Source organism: Macrobrachium nipponense, chromosome 20 (assembly GCF_015104395.2).
Source record: "Macrobrachium nipponense isolate FS-2020 chromosome 20, ASM1510439v2, whole genome shotgun sequence".
Taxonomy (NCBI): domain Eukaryota; kingdom Metazoa; phylum Arthropoda; class Malacostraca; order Decapoda; family Palaemonidae; genus Macrobrachium; species Macrobrachium nipponense.
In genome coordinates this window covers 27,004,383-27,024,947 of record NC_061089.1, presented here as the reverse complement: position 1 = coordinate 27,024,947, position 20,565 = coordinate 27,004,383, and the positions used below count along the sequence as shown (strand labels likewise).

At 38.2% G+C, this 20,565-nt stretch overlaps 1 protein-coding gene and 1 long non-coding RNA gene across 5 annotated transcripts in view; one reads left to right on the top strand and one right to left on the bottom strand.

Annotated features, from left to right (window-relative positions):
• Window positions 1–20,565, top strand: part of LOC135223874 (uncharacterized) — a 194,872-nt gene that overhangs the window by 21,294 nt on the left and 153,013 nt on the right. The gene's annotated exons all lie outside the window — the stretch shown is intronic.
• LOC135223842 (BTB/POZ domain-containing protein Tiwaz-like) overlaps window positions 1–20,565 on the bottom strand; it is a 221,659-nt gene that overhangs the window by 134,407 nt on the left and 66,687 nt on the right. The gene's annotated exons all lie outside the window — the stretch shown is intronic.

The window sequence follows — 20,565 nt, the reverse complement described above, 5'->3', positions numbered from 1 at the left end:
GATACTGGCTCAAAAACTTCAAGGCCCTACACCCACGAATAGCAGAACAACTCCAGCATTGTATCTCAAATCATCAAGCACCCAAATGGATGACCACAGGAAGAACATCCTTAGTACAAAAAGACAAGAGTAAGGGAAATATAGCCAGTAACTACAGGCCTATCACCTGCCTACCAATAATGTGGAAGTTACTAACAGGTATCATCAGTGAAAGGCCTATACAACTACCTAAGAGGAGACAAACACCATCCCCTACCAACAGGAAAGGCCTGCAGAAGGAAGTGTAGGGGCACAAAAGACCAACTCCTCATAGACAAAATGGTAATGAAGAACAGTAGGAGAAGGAAAACCAACCTAAGCATGGCATGGATAGACTATAAGAAAGCCTTCGACATGATACCACACACATGGCTAATAGAATGCCTGAAAATATATGGGGCAGAGGAAAATACCATCAAAAATACAATGCGCAACTGGAATACAATACTTACAAGCTTTGGAATAAGACTAGCAGAGGTTAATATCAGGAGAGGGATCTTCCAGGGCGACTCACTGTCCCCACTACTCTTCGTAGTAGCCATGATTCCCATGACAAAAGTACTACAGAAGATGGATGCCGGGTACCAACTCAAGAAAAGAGGCAACAAAATCAACCATCTGATGTTCATGGACGACATCAAGCTGTATGGTAAGAGCATCAAGGAAATAGATACCCTAATCCAGACTGTAAGGATTGTATCTGGGGTGGGGACATCAGAATGGAGTTTGGAATAGAAAAATGTGCCTTAGTCAACATACAAAAAGGCAAAGTAACGAGAACTGAAGGGATAAAGCTACCAGATGGGAGCAACATCAAACACATAGATGAGACAGGATACAAATACCTGGGAATAATGGAAGGAGGAGATATAAAACACCAAGAGATGAAGGACACGATCAGGAAAGAATATATGCAGAGACTCAAGGCGATACTCAAGTCAAAACTCAACGCCGGAAATATGATAAAAGCCATAAACACATGGGCAGTGCCAGTAATCAGATACAGCGCAGGAATAGTGGAATGGACGAAGGCAGAACTCCGCAGCATAGATCAGAAAACCAGGAAACAAATGACAATACACAAAGCACTACACCCAAGAGCAAATACGGACAGACTATACATAACACGAAAGGAAGGAGGGAGAGGACTACTAAGTATAGAGGACTGCGTCAACATTGAAAACAGAGCACTGGGGCAATATCTGAAAACCAGTGAAGACGAGTGGCTAAAGAGTGCATGGGAAGAAGGGACTAATAAAAGTAGACGAAGACCCTGAAATATACAGAGACAGGAGAAAGACAGAAAGAACAGAGGACTGGCACAACAAACCAATGCACGGACAATACATGAGACAGACTAAAGAACTAGCCAGCGATGACAATTGGCAATGGCTACAAAGGGGAGAGCTAAAGAAGGAAACTGAAGGAATGATAACAGCGGCACAAGATCAGGCCCTAAGAACCAGATATGTTCAAAGTACGATAGACGGAAATAACATCTTCTCCCATATGTAGGAAGTGCAATACGAAAAATGAAACCATAAACCACATAGCAAGTGAATGCCCGGCACTTGCACAGAACCAGTACAAAAAGAGGCATGATTCAGTGGCAAAAGCCCTCCACTGGAGCCTGTGCAAGAAACATCAGCTACCTTGCAGTAATAAGTGGTACGAGCACCAACCTGAGGGAGTCATAGAAAACGATCAGGCAAAGATCACCTCTGGGACTAATGGGTATCAGAACGGATAGGGTGATACGTGCAAATAGACCAGACGTGACGTTGATTGACAAAGTCAAGAAGAAAGTATCACTCATTGATGTCGCAATACCATGGGACACCAGAGTTGAAGAGAAAGAGAGGAAAAAATGGAAAAAAAGGATAAGTATCAAGATCTGAAAATAGAAATAAGAAGGATATGGGATATGCCAGTGGAAATCGTACCCATAATCATAGGAGCACTAGGCACGATCCCAAGATCCCTGAAAAGGAATCTAGAAAAACTAGAGGCTGAAGTAGCTCCAGGTCTCATGCAGAAGAGTGTGATCCTAGAAACGGCACACATAGTAAGAAAAGTGATGGACTCCTAAAGGAGGCAGGATGCAACCCGGAACCCCACACTATAAATGCCTCCCAGTCGAATTGGAGGACTGTGATAGAGCAAAAAAAAAAAAAAAAAAAAAAAATAAAATAAATAATAATAATAATAATAATACTTAAGATTTGTGAAAATTGAAATGGCTAAGAACTGCAAAGAGTCAACCACGTGAACATGCAAGTAATAACTTCATGCAAATGAAAAATCTCGTTGTAATCTCCTGCTTCGGGGTGTAGAATGCATCACTCATGTAATTCCCGATCATTTGTTATCCTTGTTTATGTTAACATTCAGTTCTTGAATTTCACGCGCTTTTAACTTGACGCCATTAAGCGAATGTGGGATATTAGTTACACCCAAGTACTAGATATAGTTGCCCCGCAGTGGCTATGGTTACTGACACAGGTGAAGTTACTAGGGAATTGCTCGGCAATCTTGGTAACTATTTCAGCAGCAAAACAAATATTGTGAAATCATGTTACAGCGAGCTAAAACTGGAAGGAGAAGAGCTCTGGTGTCATAACTCCTTGACCTCATTCACGCTTTGCAGGTATAACGGCGATAATCTGATAGATATGTCTTTTGTTTTCTTTTCTTTTCTTTTCTTTTCTTTCCTTAGCGGTGTTGGCTTCCTCACATGTGGCCTTTAAGTGAGGTAACCGCTAGTTAAACTACAAACGTGATTGTTGACCACCTTCCTTCATTATTCATAAAATGAAAGTAAATATTATATATGCTTCAGTGTTTTAAAAGGGAGAAGGAATTGCATGCTATTAAACATCCATTGCATCAAGTAATTCAACGTAGTGCAACAATTTGCCGATTAATTTAAGGGAAGAGACGGATCGAAAGATATCGAAAGATGAGACTGGTTTATTTTTCTTCGTAGGTAAACAAGAAAAAGAACAAAAATCGTGAGAAATATCGAGGTTTTTGATAAGGAAATATTACGGGACACGGTATACATTATTATTCGTGGGAGGAGATACCAACTCTTGATAAGATCTCGATGTTGAAGAAATACTGGACTCCCTGGCTGACGAGAAACATAGTGTGGAAATTCTTCATGGTGTTAGATTCAAATATGGGAAAGGTTATTGAACAAATATATTTAATTAAAGGAGAGACGTATTGAGTGGAAGAACGAATTTTCTACTGGAAGTGAAAAGGCTCTTAGATGCAGGGGAAGAGTCTACTATACTATTTATTTAGGAGACCTGTGTAAAGCAAGCTGGATAGTAGGAGTAACTGAAAGACCAACGGAAGTTCAGACAACAACGGACGGGGCAGCAAATTGATATTATTACGTGCTGGTTGTAGTCGTGGTTTCGTTCCCAATGCAGAACTTGCTTTTGATTGTAACAAATAACGGGTGTTTTCATCATTAACTAAAACAAAGTCTTCGAGAAATTGTTCCGAAGGCAATGGTTGCCAAATACTTCACCGGAGTCCATAATCATGAATGGAGAGTTCATCGGATCATTTAAGCATGTAGTTAGGTTTGTCAAACCTTCCAGTTTGATAGAAATTGAAGATCCTAAACATAATGTAGCTCAACAGCATTTGATTAACTCTGAACGAGTGGAGTTAGTGGAGCCGATTGCAACATCTTTAGGTCCAGTTTATGTTATTGAAAAAATAGCTCTTGACTGTGGCCACAAACCTGTAGGATTGCCTCATAACCATTGCCATTACGGTACTATCAAACTGATTTGGTCAAAGGCTAAGCAGCAAAGAGAAATTATTTTAGAATGGCTGATTTGGAAGTTTTCCGTTTTGAAGCGCCACAATTTGTAATATCGGGAAATTGGTCAAATGCTGTGAAACACCTCGAGGGTATTGTACTGAATATTATGCCGAAAAATTTTGTGGAAGAATTTATGGTTAACATTAATTATCCCGATTATGATGATTGTAGAATGTTTATTCCGTTCATTTTCTGGGGACCTGTTATGAATGATTTTGTAGTAAATATAATTATACTCTTTTCAGTATTCAGATGAGAAAGTGAATACAAAGAATGCAGTAAGAAGCTATATTAACTTCTTAAGAAATAAATATTTTTGCATTTTGGTTGCAAATGCAAAGGCATAAAGATTATTTGATATCAAGGTTATTCTACGAAACATGGGTTTTACGGTGATCCATAGGCACTCAAGGAATGTAGGATATAATGATTCCCATGGCGTGTTTGGCTTCTTATTAATCCTGAAACAAGAGTACCTACTTCGGCAGGCTGGAAAAAGTGGCAGAGTAGCTGATTAGAGGGAAATTCTGAACCCAACGTAGCCGAAGTAATCCGGCCGATAGAATTATTGGTATGACAACTTACTTGCAGCTTAAAATGTTCGTATTTATATAAATCAATGGTACACACCTAGACTCATGAGCTATTCGTAGTTAACCACTGAGACTCCACTGATCGCTGAAGGAGAAGGAGGAGGGAGTGGGAGGAGGAGGCGAAGGTGAAAGGGCGCGTTGGAACGTAGAGTACAGTTCTCCGATTTGGGGGACCCTTGAGTGGGTCCGGGAGCCATTATGTTGAGGGAGGGGGTAGTAGGATTCAGGTGGGAGGCTTGTTGGGATACGGCCTCCTCCTCCTCCTCCTCCTCTGTTCGTTCGAGTCAAAGGTTCTAAACCTAGCGAACTGACCACAAAGGTGTAGCCCATAAAAACAAACACAAACCGTGGGAACGCCGCTGTACCGTCTTCGAGTAGATCATTTTCGGGGACTTCTCTGGTACACTTTTTCCTTTGTCTCCGAATTGGAGGCTGCTTTCATTTTCGTTGTGTCGGAAATATTTTCTTCGTGTTTTTTTATCTGCAAGATCATTTTTAATTTTGTTTTATCGACATGTTATCGCGAGCGGTTGAATTTTTCGAATGTCGAAATACTGCTTCTCTCAGATAAAGAATTAGGAAGCAGCTTTGCTTCATCGACTTTAGGATATGCATAGAAACAATAGGGGAAAATAAAATGCAAAAGACAGCTTGTTGGTGTTATTGGGGATCATAGATAGAATTCACTGCTTGAAAATTTTTTGGCGTATATTATCTGCAACTTCTGAATAAAATGGTTAAAAGATTTTGATCCGTGTGTCTTTGCGTAACTAAAACATCGCAAACGAAGATAAAAAGACGTTTGTGTATCATTTTCATCGTTATTTAATTTTTTGGGATGGATTTTATCTATCTTCAAATCCATTTTCGAATTGTTATTGATTTATTTAATTAGCCCCTATTGAATTTAGCGCTAATTTCTTTTTTCTTTATACGTTGCATTTATAAATCTGCAAACGATGACGGAATTATTCGGCATTATTACTAATTTAAAATATGAGTGTATCAAAGTGAGACTGATTTGGCTTGTTTAATTTTAAGATAAGTTTTCGAGTCAGGATTGGATTATGAAATGCGCGATGGTGGCATTCTAGGTTTGATGTTAGATTTAGCATCATTGCTTGCAGTAATGGCTGCAAATATGTTTCTTTTTCTAGTTTTCTTCCGGCTCAGCGCTGGCAAAGGGCGTAAGGTTGCCCGTCCGATGCCAATTGGTTTAAAAAGACGGAATGTCGTATTATGCAAAGGGCTGTGGGAAAATCTCACGAACGTCTTCCCATTTCCTCAGATTGTTCCTTCTAAGGTATATATATACCTTGGTTCCTTCCTTGCCAAAAACTTAACCAGCAGCCAGACCCCCGCCATTACCGGTCGCCAATTTCTGAAAAATTCGACCGGCTGAATTCCCCCTACCCCGGGATCAATAATAGGACCCGACAACCCGACCCAAGCTCACCCGCCAGTAATGTGCCGCGCTCAGTGCAAACTTGTTCCTGCGACACCATTCACAGGTAGGTTACGATCATCCTCCTCCTCCTCCTCCTACTCAAGATGCCCCTGAGGGATTTGGTGGTTCTGTGCGATACAGGTTTATACCCAAAGGGTTCTCTCTCTCTCTCTCTCTCTCTCTCTCTCTTTCGTGTCTGTAACAATCAGGGAGGGTGGTAGATGACAAATAATGAAGAAACTTTTCCTGTAATAAGTTTCAATATTTGTACAGTTCACCACAATAAATTAGCAGGGAGTGTAATCTTTACCTCTTCGGTTTCCTATAAGTTTTGTCTTGGGAAACGAAATGTTTTGGAATTGCCATACGCCGAATTTATGATTCTATAAGTCTCAGAGTTGGAGAAAAAAAAGTTGTATAGGGGCAAAAGCATATATTTAAATGATATGACGATTATATTTGAGAACGAATTCATTCACGCACAGTACATTACCACTGTTGAGTACGTTGAAAAATTATATATATATTATTATAATATAAATAATTATATATAATATATTAATAATATATATATTATATAAATCTATCTTATAGTACAGTATATACACAATAATATATATATAGATAATATATATATATATATATATATATATATATATATATATATATATGTTTGTTTGTATACACACTCGTGTATCGCAGTAGATTTCACGTTTATGAAAACACTTTTTCTAGATATAATTGCGTCGCATTGATATTGGCTCGCGAACAGACTTTGCAAATATTGTCCTCCTCGTTCCGCCAGCCTTCCTGTTTTCCTGTAATGTTATCAGCGTTTACAAACCCCTCTGAGATCAATCTCTTGATTCTGCAGTGCATCACTGTGCACACAAAAGCTTTGGAGGGACGAGCGAGCGTCGCATTTAGGTTGCAAAACGCGTATAATTCCTCTTTCGCGAGCCTCCAATAGAACATCCCCCCCTCTAGTCCCCTAGACCCCTAGCCCCCTAGTCTTGTCAGTGCATCTCATGCGGTGTACTATAGGCATTGCTTACTACAGCGTCCCTTCGGCCCTTACCTGCAACTCTTTTCGTTTCTTTTACTGTTCATAGTCTATTTCTTTCATCTTACTTTCCACCCCATTATCCTAATAATTGTTTCTTAGTCCAACATCTTTAACTACTCTCAATTTCCCTTTCCGCGCTGAATGACCTCATAGGTCCCAGGGCTAGGCCTTTTGCCAAAATGCTATATTCCATTCCAATAGAACATCCCCCCCTTAGAATAACATGAGAAATGACTCCGGTGTCGTAATTCGTCCGGCAACAACAATAAATAGATGGTATAATCAAACGTTTGGCGCAGATGTGTTGACGTGAGCTTTCAGCTACAGAGCAGCAGCTACAAAAGAGGCAGGTCAAACTACAAAACAACGGCACGCGCGCGGTTCGCATGCAAATAAAGCCGTTATGCTTTTCATGGAAAATGGAAATCTATAAGTATTCACAGGAAGAGAAATTGCATGTAAATGTTTCGTCGTTCTTCCCTTTGAATTGTAAAAATGAACACGGACAAATTACCTACGTTTTAATGCGCAAATAACCTGCTTTGTTGTCTACTGATTAGAGTTTTGATTATACGGTTTGCTGCTACCGTTTTTATTTCGAGTCAGTTTTGTCCATTTTTTAGTTTTCTTTGGAAATGAATTCTGTATGTAAGTACAGCCTCGTAGCAGTTATAAACACGCTTTGCAGATAATTGCAGGAAGGCCATACAAGAAAAGAAGGGACAAGCTACATAAGTTTAAAATTAGAAACTGGATTTTTTTAAAAAGGTATATATATATATATATATATATATATATATATATATATATATATATATATGTATATATATAGTATGTATTTATGTATATATAGATGAATTTTATCACATCACTGAGAATCATACCACAAAATCAAACCACAAAATGTCCTTTAGTATCCGAGGTAGAGCGAACTGGATTATTAAAGGACATTCGTAGATGAATGCTTATATACAAGGCTCTACTCCATCCCAAGGGGTAAGATGTTTATACACACACATATTATATATATATATATATATATATATATATATATATATATATATATATATATATATGTGTGTGTGTGTGTGTGTGTGTGTGTGTGATAGAGATATATTATATTATGATTATTATATAATATATATATGATATATAATATATAGTATATATATAGATATAATATAGTATATATATATATATATATATATATAGACAGACAGACAGACAGACAGACAGACAGACAGACAGACAGACAGACAGAATGTTATAAGGAAAATTTTGTCGATGCCCCTCACCCCACGTTTTGATGGTACATATCTTAACGGAGAGATAAACCCTCTCGTTAAGTGTTTTTTTTTTCCCTTATCTCCATTTGCTCGATGTCCAACCTAACTTTTTCCATAACAGTGAAGATGTAAATAGTTTCCTAATTCACTTCCCTGGTCACCAGAAGCATTGTAGTATATAGGCCAGAAAAAGGGAGAAAGAGGCAGAGTTGGTATGCTCTGCCCCGATTTTTTAAGTTTTTTAATTTTCCCAAATTGTATTCGCATTATCCTTTTACGAGTGAGTCACACTTCCCTTCCATTCGACCTTCCCAGCAGTATCGTAGATTTGCAGGTGAACGTAAAAACAATGAAAAGTGAAGCAGAGAAAGAAAGGTAAAGGACGAACGAAACTGTAGCTCAAGCTTGATAACTTCTTGAGTCGAGCCATTCACCCGCAACGACCGTCGAACGAGATAAAAAAAAAAAAAAAGTCAAAGAAAATGAGCCTTTGAGTGTCCGTGACAAAATATACTTGCGACAACATTCACCCTTTTCCTTTTCCTTTTCGTCTGTCCTTCCTCAGCTTCCTTCGCCCTATCCCTCTCTTCCTCCTGTCTTCCTCAGAGTCCTCCCTCCTTTCATCTGTCCTTTTCCTTTTGTCTCCCCTCAGCCTACCACCTCCCCCCCCTCCTACTCCGCCGCCCCCTCCCTGTCATCCCTCCTTTTCTGCAACTCTTGTGTGGCACCGCAGCTTTTCTGATTAAAAGTGCATGCATTTAATGCTATGAAAATACACCTGGTGCAAAAACTCTCCAGTTGAAAATGAAATGCAAACACGCGGTGCTTTCAGAGTTCAGTCTGAAGGGGTCATAGAGAGAGAGAGAGAGAGAGAGAGAGGAGACGAGAGAGAGAGAGAGAGAGAGAGAGAGAGAGAGAGAGAGAGAGGAGAGTATTCTGAAAGTCATGACAACGACGGATATTTTACGTCAAAGTCGACGCTCATTTTGCAAATGAGCACCATATACTAAACAAAAGAATCAGCCTTTTGTTTCGTTCGCAGTTTAATTGCGAAAGCTTAACTGATTTCAAACGAGTATTATTAAGAAGATTGCTATGTATTTGTTTAATTTCCACGTTAGGCAGAGGATATTAATTGTAATATTATTGTTCGAGTTGTATTTATCTACCTACAAAGGCTCAGAAAGAAAATATTTATGGGACGCGTTGTCACCCTACCCTGTTTAACTTGTCATTGCTCTCTGACTTAGGATTATCACAGGAAGAATTATTATTATTCTATGCGTGCTGCCATGACAGTGATATAATGTTAATCTTGCTTATATGAACGAGAGGCCAAGCTATATATATATATATATATATATATATATATATATATATATATATATATATAAAATGTACACACATATATATATAAATATATTTGCATTTATTTACATATACATTCTATATACATATTACCTATTAAAGAGTTCCGAACATTGATCTGCGTATGCGTGAATTACGACGCAATTATTGTCCAGTCAGAGGCGCATTGCATTAAGTGTTGCAAGGCAGTCTGAGTGAATTACCGTTTATTCGAAAGATAGATTTAAAACGAATTGTTTGGTGAGAATATTAAAAGGACATTCAAGACTTGACCAATATTCCCTAGGTCATGCAGACAAAATGTGAGGCCTCTGGGTAAAACCTTACGACCAATATTTTTAATGTTTTAATGTTTTTAATCGCTTCTCCATCTAAGTGATCATATAATAAAGATAACAATAAAAACTAATAAACCATTTTCTCATTTCTTTGAAAGTTTGACTATGCATATTATAAACAAAAAATGTATGGCAGGTCTCTTCAGAGGAGACAGAAAATATCCGCAGCGGATATGACTGAAGTTGATCGTGATTGCTGGAATGGAGATATGTTGCTGAAATGTTGACGCCTATATCTTTGCAGCTTGCTATTCCTCTCAGTTATGGTATGCTCAGTTGTTTTAATTCGTTCGTCTATTCAAAAATTTTACGTCAATCACGCCAGCATTACGTTAATAGTGTGTTCGTAAATTTAGAAAAAGTTTTTATTTACTTCTGTTGCCACAGTGCACTTGACAATCTAAAGAAAGATAGAAACATCTCCGATATCGGCTGTGGATATTTACTTTCAGCTCCAAAACCAAGAGAGTAGTTAACGGACCTACTGTTTTTGTTTGATAGGGTGGTTAGTTGCTAAAACTATCCTTAAAATGTGATTTTATTAAGCTTACATGATGAAAACAAGCCTCCATTGCAATAGTAAACCTCGCACTGTAAATATGACCTTTTCTTACCATAAATACGACAGAAATTTCAAACATTTTCTCAGATATTCAAATGAAGTTGATTTAGTCTAGGTTAAATGAGCTTATAGATTAAAAAAAAACACGCCAGGTTTGGTTTCAGGTCATTTGAAAATAGTATGTCATTAGTCTGCATTCATCAGCTGAGCGAGCGAGCGCGTTATCTAACCACTGTGCAGGCAATTGTTTGTATGTATGTATATGCGTGCGCGTTATCTAACCACTGTGCAGGCACTTGTTTGTATGTGTGTACATGCGTGCGCGTGCCATCTATGTATCAGCGTGAATGTGTATTCGACTTACCAGGTGCGCGTAAGTGCGTGTTGTGTGTGTGTATATATATATATATATATATATATATATATGTGTGTGTGTGTGTGTGTGTGTGTGTGTGTGTGTGTGTGTAAGTAGTAATTTACTGGCTGTGCATTTGTATATGTATAAGTATTTTTATGTGTGAGAGGTAAGAATGAATTATTGTACCTATCAGAATATTTTCACGTTTTGTCGTTAAAGCGAGAAACGTACGTGATATTTGTGTGTTATTCAACTTTTTAAAAGTGAAAATGTGTGTTCTCTGTGTACAGGCCACGTCCATTTCGTAATCTATAAGGATTAAAAGAAATGATAGGTGTAATTAACGAAATTATCAGTGATGCGTTGGGAAAGTGACAGAAAAATGCTGAATAAAGTTAAAATTGTCTCCCTGGCAGATTAAAAATAATGAAGTCTTGTGTGAAATTAAACATCTGATATTACTTAGGAAAACATTATAATTACATTAGACATTTGAGTGGTGAAAATATTTTTTTTTATTTCATTTCCCGGATTCACATCTCCATGGCATACCAGTTCGCCTCCACAAATTAACGTTCAAATTGCTTTGTTGTTTTGTAGGATTTTACAATTAACAGGTTTCTCCGCCATCTGTAACCACACGTGAGAGTAGAGAGGTAGATCGCATTTTTAGTTTATGTAGCTTATGTATTATTTTCTGCTTTCAGTTCTGGTATATTGCCCCCCTTTTTTTCTATTTTGTAAACTGTTCTCTCGGTTTAAAGTAAAATGGAAAAAAGATACGCGTATGTGTTGGATTTCAAAGAATTGTAGAGGTAAGCTGCAATAAATATTGGAACAATGTTCACTGGTATTCCAAAGGGCATTATTGTTTTCTCTTGTAACTTCCACCTCTCTCACTTATATATATATATATATATAGAGATATATTATATATATAGATATATATATATATATATATATATATCTATATAATATATAAATATTATATATATATTATATATATATATGTATACATATACATCTACATATATATTATACATATACATATACATATATATACATATATATACATATACATATACGTATAGTAATGTGTATATACCATCAAATATTAAAAAACAGGTCTTTGGTGATGATAGAGATTCTGTATTACTACATACGGATGACAAGAAATCTCTGTCCTTATCCGATTTGCATTTATTCTTTCCTGAAGATACTCTCATGACCTACAGCGACCTAGTCATATATCAAACTATTAAATACTGATTTTACTAAGAAAAAAAGGGGAAAAATTAAGGATTAAGTTAACAAGGCCAACCCTTTTATTATACGAAAAAGTACCACTTGATTTATAAATACCATTTTCTAAGAGAACTAAGGAGAGTAGGTAATTACCTTATGTAGCCTGGCGTTGGGAGCTCATTTAAATATCGTGGTATTGACATCTTCGAATCAGTTTACTGATAGGCTTGTCAAGTCCTCGTTCTTAAATTGAGATTGTATTTTTTATTTAGCACATAACAGAGTTGAAGACAAGTATTAAATGTCTATATTTGTAAAAGCACATTCGAAAATAGGGTGTCAGTTACCGAAAACCTCGCCTGCTAATGTCGTTCTCTGTATTTGGGTGCTAAATGACAAACTTTAAAACGATATTTTCACATCTTCCGTTTTATCATTATGGGAAACAGTGCTGTTCACCATAATCAGTTACTGCTTTGTCATGCGTATCCTGTTGCGTTAGTTTTAGGAAGCAATCAGTCCCCTAATCTAACACTGTACTTGAGCAACAGCTAGAGTAAAATATTTTGAATAAAAAGAATAAGTGTGCACAAGAATTCACATCATCCAAAATCTTAAACTGAGCGTCTCGCATTATTTTCTTTTGAGGTCGCAATCCGTCCTATTAATAGAACAATATTCTTGAATCCTATCAATACCTTCTGCAGAACTGCCTGCTGAACAGAATGCCCGGATAGCGGAAGTAACCATTCGAAGCTGGACATTTCCGGTTTTAAGGCAGAGGGTAATTTTATATGCTAACAAGGCACACCAACACATACTAAGGCATGATTACCTCTGCCAAAAGATTAATCACCAGTATCGACAAAGTTATCAACCTGCGTCACTGTATCAAACTTATTGTTGATGATGACGGGCACAGATTATTCTTAAACAAACCCATAATGGTCTGTAATGAAAAACAGTGACGCCCTTCTTTTGCTTTAGTGATGGCTAAATGCCGAACTCTCCCGTATAAGAAGGGTCAGTCACACTTGCGGCCAGCATATTTTCCGGTGCCTGTGTATTAAGGCGTTATTGAAAGTACACAGCTGGAGTGTGTCCTTTTTCGGGAGAAACGCATTATCCAGCGTAATGCTTTATTCTCTCTCCCTCTCACTCATGCTTTGTGTTAACATCACACCTCTGGCAATATGACATATGTGTAACATTTTCACGAGCTCGTTTCTAACGCCCCGACCTTCACCAGTTTTGATGTTGGAAGCTACGCTCTTCATTGTCATTTCGTCTAATATTGTTAAAAAAACTCTTCAGATGAATTTTTCCAGCCTTCAGATTTTTAAGAGCAGTCACATTGCTGATGTTGTTGGAATGTATTCTTAAGTTCTTGTAAACTCCTCAGTTGTATAGAATATAGTATCTTTACCAGTTCGTTTCGCTCGTTTTACACGTGATGCCACTTTATCTCATGATCTACCGGTCGTGACTCTCGCCTCAGCAGGAAGAGGGCCAGGGTTCGATTGTCATGAAAGTTGAGATAATTCAGGCACGGTCGCTTAAAACCCTGGAGCCTCTGTTGACCTCAGCTGTGAATTATGCATCAGACAATAAATAGTGGCTTGGGACAGTTCACAGCCAGGGTGGAGAGGCTCATGGGACCGGCATTCTTTTAAAACAATTAATAAGAACTCTCTCCCCTCAGGAGTCACTTCTAGTGCGAATAGGTGATATGTATATATATATATATATATATATAATATATATTATATATATATATGTATATATATATATGTGTGTGTGTGTGTGTGTGTGTGTGCGCGTGTAATGTATGCGTGAGTGCACGTGCGCGCAAGGAGTGGCGCGTTTGTAATGCCGTACAGTCACACCAGAAAATGAGTATATGGATATGGACAACAGAGCTTGTATGTTTTCGGCCGTAGTTAGCTACCGTTCTTTTTTAAATGGCAGAATAAAGAAAACCCGACTCCCATTTAATCTTTCCCTTTATTCTGAGCCAGAAATGCAACGGGGATTCCATATGTTTAATTAACGAAAAAGTCAGTTTTCAATTTCAACGGCAGCAAGTGTACATGAACATAAAATATAACCGTGTCAGGTTCAGGTAGTGTTCATTCTATCTGTGAACTCCAAAAACGTAAAGGGGGAAAAAATAGCGCCCTCTCGATTTTGGTGGCGGTATTATTTCACGAGGCTAAACAACCTCGGATGCTCGCGATAATAAAGTCCAACATAATCCGAGCGCAGTTGCTTCATCAGCCTAATGGATATACAAAATGTTTTTCTATGCAAATGCTCTCTCTTTTTTCCCCGCCCTCCGTTATGAATTCGCAAATGACAGAGCATATCATGTGATGAAAATCATTATTTTGCCCTTACATGGATGTATATGATTTTGTGATCCGGGGAAATTTTTGAATCCATCTACTCCACCACTCAAAAAATAAAGGTTTGGTATCATTGATAGAGCGCCTTTCACAGCAGAGCATAGCGAAATCCAGGGTTGTGTTATATGTAAGTTCATATGTACTGGGAATCATGTTTTTTAATGACACAAATTTAGTTTCTGAGGGTTTTATGTTCGCGAATTTATCCCTGTATTGATACCTAATTCTTAAATGGCCATCTGCGCCTTAATGTACGTATCATTTTTTCTTCAGTTCCTCCCCAACCTTTAATATTTTTTAATAAGAACTTTTTTTTTCATAGATCAAATGTCTTGGAGTGCTTCATAAGGTATATGTTATTAGGGTAAAGCCAAGTGTTAAATTTAGATGGATTAACCTTTAATTGTGTGGGGAAACTGGATAATACCCGTGATTACCGATGCAATACCACACACACACACAGCCAGCGAATGGTTTCATCTTCTCAAAATCGCCTCAAGTACTTATAACAAAAACTTTCAGAGAGGCCATTTGACAAGCTGCAGAGTGGCCTAAAGCACTGAACATCCTTGAGACATGGATCTCCCTCTCCCCCAGTTTTTTTTCCTTCGCCTTCGGCCCCCACCCCCTTCCTTTCTCCCTCTCCCTCCCCCCGACACTTTTTCTCTCTTATGCATTGACAGCTGAGCGCAGTAGGTCAGATGGCATTACACCGCGTTGTTTTTGAGCTGGCCTTTACTCGTGGCTTTGAATTAACATCTTCTATTTATTAAATGCTTTGGCAAGAAGTAAATTGTTCAAAATATTTGTACTTTTAAGACTGGATTTCGGCACAGCTGACTGACTGGCGCTCAGGTTAGCAAGGGATGCAGATGTTTATCCCAACTGAATCACGGTTACAAAATGTGATCTACTGAAAGGGAGTGAGTGGGTCATAAGAACTGACGAGAGATTTGACTTCTAAACAAAGCAATTATTAATTTTTTTGTGATGTTCCGACTGGTAATCCGCTTTCAGGGGTGCTGAAAGAAACAGTGACACTAAATATACATTTGTGGCTCGGTCTTGTGAAGAAAAAGTGTTCCCGGTGAGACAGATTGAACCAAGAGCTTAGAAGCTTTTATTTCCGTAAAGGGAGCTTAATGTTGTTTTTGTGAGCTGAAGTATCTTTTCATAAGCATGATGTCCAGCAGTAACTTTGTTTTCAAAGTCACTACTGAGAATATAGTCAGAAAAATACCGGGGTTTAGAAGAGTAAAGTGTCCACAGGATAAGGATGGTATTTTCAGTTGTGTTCAAAGGTTCAAGATATATCATGAAAGATAGTTCAATATTTTACCCGATTGTTCTCTCACAAGCCAAATCATCCCATGAAGAGTTTTAGCGTCTTTTTTTCCGGCTAAACTTATGGAATGATTATGGATGTTCATTTTCATCTTATCTAATGAACGGATTGCCCCATAAGGTACCCATTCCGAAGAATTTACGAATAACATAACTTATAGATATCAGAAAGACAAAATAATTAGCAGGTAACAAGTCGTCTACACAACCAGCGACCAATTTTCCAAAAGTGAAATGATTCTCGATTAGTGAATAAAGATGATGATATGGTCTCAATATCAAACGTTTGAATGCCTCTGTTGGTTGGGATAAGGCTTAAAGGCCGACTTAGGACGTGTTTTATCTTCATCAACCTCTAATTATTTATGTCCGTTTTATGTAAGGTGTGCCAGTCGTCTGTCTGCAGTTGCTTCTGACGGAATTTCTCTTCAGGGGGTCAGCGCATCTCACACGGTGCACTGTAGGCATTATTTTAGGTTCTTTGCAGAGTCCCTTTCGGCTCCTAACTGCAACCTCTTTCATTCCTTTTACCGTAATTCCCTTCCATATTCTCTTTCTCCCCATCGTACTTTTCACTCTCTCGTAACAGCTCTGTCAAAGTGCAACGGTCAGGTTTTCCTCCTCCTACATCTTTTAAAATATTCTCACTGTCAACTTCCTTTTCAGCGCTGAGTGACGTCATAGATCCAAGCGTTTGGCCTAAATTTTATATTCCATTCCATTCTGACAGAACTCTCATTATAGATGAAAAGTTTCACGAGACCACCGGATCACACTCCTGGAATCTCGCAGGGCTGCCTGAAGGAAGGAGCATCCTGAAGTGAGCTGAACACTGGAGCAATGGAAGAAGTTGCACAGCTATGTGGGAAGAGACCAGTGAAGTGAATGAAAAGTAAAATCCGAGAGTACGGTCATTGCAGAAAATAATGATCATAACTTTCTACAGTGTGCCGCCTATAGAACAGTGTAAAGCAATCCTTTCACCCTCTTCAAGGTATGACTGATACCGAGGCACTGATTTTATTTCATGAACACTGACCAACCAGTAGTTTATGTAATGAGGCTGTTCCTTTTAGTAAGGCAGCCAGAATATTTTCAACATTTCTCCAATCGTCTTCGTACGTAAAAGTCATATGATGATTTTTCATACCTTTCTCTTTTTTTACTTTCTTTTGCTCAAGCCTTGCATTGAATAAGACACAGGGTTATCGTTTCTTTGGCAATGTACCGCATGTATACTTTCACTTCGATATAGTAAAGAATACTTCTTCCAGGTCCTCCATTTTGATGGTTACATTTAACGGAATAATAAATACTCTCTCTCTCTCTCTCCTCTCTCTCTCTCTCTCTCTCTGTGTGTGTGTGTGTGTGTGTGTGTGTGTGTGGCCCACGATGGTCGACAAGAGTTGAATTTAGATCCCTCAATTTGAGAGAGAGAGAGAGAGAGAGAGAGAGAGAGAGAGAGAGAGAGAGAGAGAGAGAGAGAGAGAGAATCACATTTTTGTATAAATCGGAGGCGTTTCTTTGTTATAATTAACTTATGGGGATTAATGTATATATCAATACATTTCGTTTACAGAAGCAAACTAATTGTGCAAACGTGCATAAGATAGGCACGAGAGGATGTCCGCTAAGTTTTTTAAATTGATTTTTCTGGGACTGATATCTGTCAAGAATAGCTGCAGATTTTAGTTTTATTTGAATCAAGCAAGCGGCTCTGTGTAGATATTGATATTGTGTAAGTTTTATGATGTTTTATGTTATGGTTGCACTAATTTCGGTTGTTAATGTTTACAGTGCAGTTATAACTTCTATATTATCTGCGTGAAAGCTAAAACTCGTGTTTGCTTTAGTCTGCCTATAATTATAATTGCGCTGCTTTCATCCCCATGCAGTTCTGCATCAACTTTACAGGATCCGCATTAACTAGACGCTGTTACAGCAGCTTCAATATGAACAGCGCCCAAATGAGATGGACCAAACGTTCCACGCTCCAGATTTCTGTCTATCAAGTCCAGAAGTACAATTTTAATTCCTACCAACGCTACGTATCATTGGCCGTAAAAAGTCAAGAGAATTTTTCTGCAGTGTAGATGTAGTGGTCCTTGTTCTTCACTTTTGTTCACATAAATCAGTCAGTCAGTTACTGTAGTTTTCGCTGCTCCGGATGTGGTCCGTAGTGGATTTTTGCAGTCTAAGCGCGGGGGAGTTTTTGCATACATCTTTTTAATATAGTTAATGAACTCTCCATCTTTTCGTTGATGGTATTAGAGTCAAAAATAGTCTCGAGTACAATTGCACTGCTTATCATGTATGTTGGGATTATAGTTCATTTTCTGTTACACTCGGTTTCTGAAGATACACAAAGTGTGCATTAGTAGAGAATATTAATATCAAAATTATGAAAATTCAGTTATTTATGATAATATTTTGCTTTATTTCGAATTTATGGTTTGGGGTTTCATCGCTTTTCTCGGCGGATTGGGAGGGTTGGAGGCAGGAAGGCATATGTCCTTCAAGCAAATGACGAACTGAGCCCTTCAGTGATTGACGGAAGACCTGGAAAAGGTTCGTCAGAAGTGGCGACCCGGACTAGGGATTCAAGCGAGGAAGAAGTGCGTTTTTGAAGATTTACCGTTTATGGGTACGTGTGTCTTTACGGTGCAAAGGTTGGCATTAAATGAGTAAAGGCTATGAATACATTTTGGCAATTTTTTTATCCCTTCCATATGCACGAAATTCTGTTCACCCTCGTAAGCTGCTGAACTTTTCACGCATTCAGTTTTGAGTTCATTGTTTATCTTTCGATGCATTAGACTGATGACAAGAGGATAAATCAGGGAAGGCAAGGCTTTGCAAAGAAATGGATCGAAACTACAAGAATAAAAAGTTCAAAGACCCATAAAATGTAAACTTGGTAACCAAGAACCTCCGATTTAAGAAAAAAAAATTAGAAACCGTTATCGGACTACAACAACGAAAATGTACTGCCACTCGTATCATTAGTGCTCTGGCAAAGTTGTAAGTTTGACATTTTTGCTTTTGTTTTTGTTTTGTGACATAATGGTCGCACGCACGATGTGAAGCGTTTTTACCCGCGGAAAATCACCAGAAATTGAAGCGTATCTTTCGTCATTTGGAGGGTGTCTAAAATCAGGTCTTCAGGATTTCTGTGAAACTTCCGCTTTTTTTTAGTCTTGAAAAAATTGTAATTTATAAATCTATAAATCGTCGTTAGTGGGCAGAGCATAAGTACTACATTATTTTGTTGCCTGTATGTAAATTGTATGTGTCGTCTATTCATATTTCAAGACTTAATTTTAAACTGAGATTTCTTCCTGCGATAGATTTTTCATACCTCGAGCATATCAAACGTAACACATAAAATTATTATGACTTTAGCACTATTATCTTTTATGAAAGACATCATAATTTCCCGTTGTTGCTCTCTAAGACGGCATTAATTCTATTTTAGAAGAAACACAAAATGCAGATTAGAAGATTCAGCAGTTGGGATTATGGAGTTTTCTTCATCTTCATCTCTCTCTCTCTCTCTCTCTCTCTCTCTCTCTCTCTCTCTCTCTCTCTCTCTCTCTCTCTCATTCATTTTTCGTGTTCCACGTTCTTATTTGTAAATTTCTGTCACGACAGACTAATCAATTGAAAAAAAAGTTTTCGTGGGCGGCGTACCTAACTAAACTTGCGAACAAAGCAAGTACTTTAGTAGTAGTAGTAGTAGTAGTAGTAGTAGTAGTAGAAGTAGTAGTAATAAAGAGAGAGCATAAATATCCCATTTCATTTTTGTATATGGGTTATTAATGCTGACAGTTGAGTATTGGATTAGTAAAGCGTATTATCTGTTGCTTTTAGAACCAACAGTATACATATCACAGCGGATATTTAACTTAACGAGGTAAGCTTCCAAGACATTCAGGGAGAAGGGTATACTGCAGCCTATTTTTGGAGAACTGATGTTAAATATCCTGTGTTCAGATTTTTCCATTTTTAAAGTACTGGTTGCTTTGTCCGGTTTCATGTGACTTCTCTCTTAATAGGATTTATATATACTAGCTGACCGACCCAACTCTGCTCGGGATAACTCTGAATGACAACTGATAAAGTTGCTCTCTCTCTCTCTTCTCTCTCTCTCTCTCTCTCTCTCTCTCTCTCTCTCTTTTCCTTTTTTCCATCTTTCTCCTACCTAACAACCCCTCTACTCTCTCTCTCTTACTCTCCCTCTCTCTCTCTCTCTCTCTAACCATCTCTGTCTCTTGCCCTCTTTTTTCTCACTAATACTAGCACTCTCTCTCTCTCTCTCTCTCTCTCTCTCTCTCCGACCACCCATCTTCTGTGTCTCTGTCTCTCTCTCCAACCCTCCCTGTCTTTTTTACTCTTTCTTCTCCCTGACACCCCATCTACTCTCTCACTTCTCTCCTTCTCATTCGTTGTCTGTCAATCCCCTTCTCAAACGCCACCCTCTTTGATGTCATTGATGTTTATCTTATAGTATTCTTTTCCAGAGATTATATATGATAAATTCATAAATTAACGAAGTCGACGGGCATAACCAGCCAGGTTTCACGGGCAGAACCAGCTCCGTTCCAGGGAATCCGTTCTCACCCCCACCCCCTTCGGAGGGGGGGAGGTAGGATGAAACTCCATTAGAAAAT